The sequence below is a fragment of the Amphiprion ocellaris genome, chromosome 8 (genome assembly GCF_022539595.1).
Source record: "Amphiprion ocellaris isolate individual 3 ecotype Okinawa chromosome 8, ASM2253959v1, whole genome shotgun sequence".
Classification (NCBI taxonomy): domain Eukaryota; kingdom Metazoa; phylum Chordata; class Actinopteri; family Pomacentridae; genus Amphiprion; species Amphiprion ocellaris.
In genome coordinates, this window is record NC_072773.1 from 35,606,282 (window position 1) to 35,612,281 (window position 6,000).

A 6,000-nucleotide genomic window follows, 5' to 3' on the forward strand; every position below is an offset into this window, starting at 1 on the left:
TCAAAAGATTATGGCAGATTGCATGTAATGATTATGGATTTGTGGTAATTTCATAATTTTGCATAAGCTATAATATATTTCACCTTGTTTTTTAAAAGAAACATTTTCCCCTGAAGAATGCCAGGATTAATCCTGTGTGACCACCACTGAAAAGATTTCGCTTGTGAGATGTCATGGGGAAAGCGACCAGAACACCTATCTGTTACCTTTTACAAAGAGAACCAGAGTTCCTCCTAACTGAACAAATGGACCTGTCTTGTGCGAGAGGGGGACAAAGGCATTCTCACTTTCAACACCCACGTCACTGCAGCCCCAGCCTCGACTGCTGGCTAAAGACCAGTAAAACCGTTCAAATGTTTCCTCTACCCCAGAGTCTGGGCTAGTTCCCCTTAATCTCGCACTAGTTGAGACCTCAAGAGTCTGTCACCTTTCCTGTCACGCTCGGCTGCCTGCAGCCCATTGGCCGGCAGCAGATTTATTTCTCCCTGTCAGGGCCAATAGCGTGGCAGTGTGGCTCAGCCCACTGTTTAGTTACAGTGACAAACATGCTGATTAGAGAGGCCCCGATGATGGATGGCTCCTCGCTGGAGAGCGGTCCAAGTTTTTAGCGGGTCATAATGGGCGTGACACTGCACAGCCCCTCTCGCTCTTTCTCTCTCTCTTTCTTTCTGTCCTGTCCTGGCAGATAGACCCCTCCCCCACAGGTCACACTCAAAAGGTCAGGAGTTAACGGGCCAGCCTTTGCTTATTGCCACCATATCAAAATGACCCTGTTTGGAGTCATATTTGTAGACACTCCATCATCATCACGGCCAGTGCGACACCTCTATTCCCTTCTTCCCTTGGCCTTTTTCTCCTGTGACCACAAGCTCCCACACGGGTAAATAGGAGGGTAAGCAACCCTGTTGGCTTATTTAAACTGCCCAGCCCTCTCACTCACGCCTGTGCAGCAGAGACGCTCATGTGCACAATGCACACAAACACCCGCTCTTTCTCCTTAATGCAGGCTTTTCTTATAGTCTTCTATTGAATTTATTTTCCACCAATTGGACTGAGCGTGTAGCTTGCAGAGTGTGTCGAGGACTGTTTGGTATTGAGTTATGCTTGAGAGACTATTCTATCTGGAAATATAGGTCTACCATTTAATCTTCTCTGAGGTCTGCAGCACTCAGACCTCTGCTGGAAGCCTGCGCCACTAAAACCTCTGGGATGATTTCAGCAAAGAATATTTCAGCTGACCTTGACGTTGAGGCCAAGTTTCTTTCACTCTCCGCTACCTGGCTTTCACCTGTATATATTGTGTTTATATATCTATTTTAGTGTTGGTTTCTGCAATTTTCTTGCATCGTCTTTCTCTTTGCCGCAATGTAGCTTGCTGCTGAAGGGTCTTGGGTGTCTTTAAAGGAAAGAGAGGTCTTCATTTTGGATTTGTTTAGACAGATATATTTCATCTAGAAAAGAACAGAAACACAATAAAATACAATGCATCTATTAGTAATACTGCAATCAAACCAATATCAAAATACAATTCTGTCAAGTGTTGTCAAATCGTCAATACATAGCAAATCCTTTGTTCTAAATTTGCAACTTCAGTAAGACGTAATGCGAGCCAGCATGTTGGTTTCTAGTAGAGCTGCTGCATAGCTTTGAATGTGAAGATCCAGATGTTTCACCTGACTATTGATTTTAAATATGCAGCCAGTCAAATCCAAGGAGATGGGTCTGGCTTAGCCCTGTGGAGTCCGGGTCCTAGGGGCCACTTTTTCCAACGTCAGGATGTTGTGCCCAGAGACACATTGTGTGTGTGTGTGTGTGTGTGTGTGTGTGTGTGTGTGTGTGTGTGTGTGTGTGTGTGTGTGTGTGTGTGTGTGTGTGTGTGTGTGTGTGTGTGTGTGTGTGTGTGTGTGTGTGTGTGTGTGTGTGTGTGTGTGTGTGTGTGTGTGTGTGTGTGTGTGTGTGTGTGTGTGTGTGTGTGTGAGAGAGAGAGAGAGAGAGAATCTGGGAAAGTGCCGAGCAGGACAGCACCTCATTTGTATTCTTTTCGAAACAGATGCTCCGCTGCATTAATGACTTCTAACTAAAACATTCATAAAGTGTTATTGGATTTTTAGCAGCGGGGTTAAGAAGTTTGACCTTGGAGGTCCGAAAGGTTGCCAGCTCTTCTGTCTTGTTCCCTCCCTCCGTGCCTCCTCCCTTTTCTTCTTTCTCTCTGTTTGGACGCTCCGGTGACATCACAGCAGCTCCGCTTCAAATTGGATGCAGAGAGTGAGAAGTTCACCAGTAGCCCTGGGCAGTGAATATTTTTCCATTTATTTATGGGGTGTGGAGGAGACGAATGGGGGGGAGAAGAAGCAGGACATGCAGACAAAAAAGGGGGCAGAATACATTAAAGGTTAAGTAATAAGTAATCAAAACAGTACCTTCTGTGTGTATGCATACGCCACTCAATCTCATGCTTAAGTGAGCCATAGCTGAGCTTGCTTCGAATCCCCTTCAGACACCTGGCCATTTTGATGAATAAATAAAGAGGCAGAGCAAATGTGGGAGTTGCATGACAAAGTAAAAGAACAGCCTTGGTTTGAACCTTGCTTGTTTTATCATAGCATGAAGTGTAAGCAGTGTATTAGCCTCACTGATGTAGTAACTGCTGCACAGCCTGACATGGGGAATGATGTTAAACGCATGACGCGGATTGTTGCAACTGTCTGTATTGCAAAAAAATTGAGAAACTGTCGCATACTACACTCATTGTTGTTAAAGCTGAAAATATATTGAATATGTAAAAACTGAGAAATTCATCCAATGAACACTTTAACACAGAAATGTGGTATAATTTTTGTGTTATTGTTTTTTTTGCAAAGCAACAGCGTTGTGCAGCCATTGTTGTTAAGTTTTGATTTCTTTGTGCCTCACTGATAAAAGTAGGTTTGAAATTCACTTATCCAGTGTGCTTCCAGTGAAATATACTGTTTTAAGTCTTTAATTTGGTTTCAAGCATAATTTAGTGTCGGTTACACAACTTTCTTATGCATCTAACAAATTCTTTTATTTGTTCTTATGTTTTTATTTAGTTACATTGTAGGGATGTTGATATTATCGGCCTGATATTGGCATAAAACTGTAATGTCGGTCAATATCGTTATAGGAGTTTTTTTGCCTATCATGAAAACCGATAAAATAATGCTTGGATTTTGCGGACAGTTTTCAAAATTGTACAGTATAGTTGCCACATTGTAATAGACTCATTCAGAGTTGGACAATTTCAGTATATCGATTTTTGGCAAAAAAGCTAATATCGGGCATCCCTATTCTATTGTTATTAGGTCCTCTTGAATCAATTTTTATGTTGCAGTATACAGTATGTAAGCGCTAGTAGATGTGTTTTTGTCCATTTTTCTTTCATTTTCTTACACTATTCTTCTATGAAACTCACTGCTAAGATGTCTTTGTTGTCTTTAAATGGAAGGGATCTCATTATTTTTATCTCTTTTTAAGTCGTATACTGTGATGGTCTCTAGGAGGAAATATATCATCTAGAAAGGCATTTTTGTGGATATGAAACAATGCACTCATTTATTGTGGCCACCTATCAGTAAGCATCTGATCAAACTCCAATCATAATGGAATCTGGACCTTCTTCCTCTACTATTTATTAATATATCTGAATAAAAAGTGGAATCTCAGGGAGGCTGTCACTCCCATGTCCCCCTTATTTTTAATCCCTATAACCTCCACTGTATGTTTGTGGTCAGAGGAAAGCTGGAGTGAGGCACCATCACAGTTTTCCTCCTTCAGTTAATAGACCAGTATGAGTCACCTCATTCCTCTACCCGTCCCACTGCTGAGTGAAGAGCATGTGTGGTTAATGTGTGTGTGTGCGCATCCATGCATGTGTGTATGTAGCGGTGAAAGAGGCCTGCAAAGAAATCCAGGAAATCCTAGGCTCTGGTCCCATTTCTTTAAAGGATATGTGTTTTCTGCCTGTCCTGTGTGTGTTGTGGACTAGCGTTGGTGGCTCTCAGCCTGGAGAAAAGGCCATGTAGAGAGAAGCTCATACTCAAACAGTCATTTGCACAATGTGTATCGCATTACACAGCCTGTGCTCTCTGAGTCAAGCTCACACTCATGTAGCAGTTATGGTTCTAATCAACAGATCATTCCTGATATTAACACCACACCTTCAAAAGGATTTGCAGTTGCATGGAATAAAGAAGGCCTCGGTTCGACTTGCACTGTGGCATCTATGAGTATTTCGTATTTGCTCACCTTTCACGACCTCTCTAGAATGATATGTGGTAAAATGGATTGGTCATTGGATTGGTAAATCAGTCCTTGAGGTCGGACCCCTTGGAACACAGCAAGTGTAATCTAGTGAGAGAGAAACTGTTAAGCCACCATGAAATAGAGGTTGGGCTTTGATGCCAGGCTCAGTTTGTCTCGTTACCCCACCAAACCATCTGTGCAGACCAGAGGGAAACCCAGAACAGTATTTGCTCTATACCCATCCATCTTTAACTAAACCGACCAACCGGGAGAAACTTACCAGTGGGACCCACAGACTCAACTGAAATGTCGAAATACTTAATGAAAAAGCCAGTTTCAATCGATACTCGCTGCAAATATGAATGGTGTGGCGTTTCCAGGGAGACAAAATATTTTTGACATTATGCAGTTGTTGCACTGTGTTTGCCTGGTGAATTCCTGCTGGAGCGGATCTCTATTATATTCCTGAAGAGATGTAGCCCAGAGACTGCTCATTAAACTGGCCACCCATGCAATAAACATATTAAATAAACCACAGATTAGAAAGGGCTGTTTTTTTGTTTTACCGGTCTCTCAGCAAAGAAATTACGCTGCCTGGTTTGAGATGGATTTGATGGCTCTTAATAGTGTCTGCCTCTTTTTAATAATGCCCAGTCTACAATGCTAGACTATGCTTTATTGGTCTGTTTGAGTCCGAGCGCAGAACCATTAGCAGGGGCCAAAATGGCCCATAAAAGTTGGGCCAAGTCTAATTATGTGCGAGCCTTATAATGTGAAGTATTTTGGAATGCGTCAACATTGTTTTTTTGTTGATATCTAGCCGACATTCTTCACGGTAATTAACATAAAACAGTCAGTAACTGGTCAGGCACTCTTGAATTTTCTCCTTCAAAGACCTACACTGATGACTGGCCTCACCCTAATTTTTAATTCCTAATGGTCCAAGTTTCAACATAGGGGGCATTCTTCACTGGGCTTTCCTACTCAAGGTGGTGAACTTTATTTCACTTACATACTTGGATGTGGAATGATTAGCATAATTGTCCCATGTTCACATATGGCTCGTATTGACAGTGTAGCAGAACTGCGTATCAAAGAGGACTCCATAATCACCGTAATTACAATTGAGGATGCAATTACTGATATTATTGCCTTATTAGTGCTGATTTTGTTTTGCACACTTACCATAGCTGAACAACGAAGAGAAATGGAAGGAGTTGAGCTGTATGTGAGCATGATACTTATTTAACTGCATGCCCTGGTGGCGTTAATTCTTAACCTCCACTGACACAGCTTCCCTGGCCCCTTCCTCAAGGTTAATATCTTTAATAAAAGTTAATATGTGGAAAAGCTAACATTTTCCTGGTCTGTCCCACCAGAGTAAATTAGACTTCTCACTGGACTCGGCCTCTCTCTGTGTCTTTTTTTTGTGTGACATGTGAGTACCAGTAAATTGCTTTCTTATGCTATGGGTTCATTCTGCAGGCTGCAGACTGCTCCATGTTGTTTGTCTGTCCTGCTTTGATTAAAATCTCAGAGGTGCGACTTGGACTTGGGTGGAAGCTACAGTGAGATGTTCAGCGTTCCAACCCTCAAACCACCTTACTTTACCCATCGCCTTTCTTCATGTCACCCTCTCATGTCAGGCAGATTATTTTCTCAAATTTTTCAGACCTCTCTGAGAATTGTTTGCAAACCTTTTCACTAAAGCTCCATTCAGCACTTTGGCAGATTTTT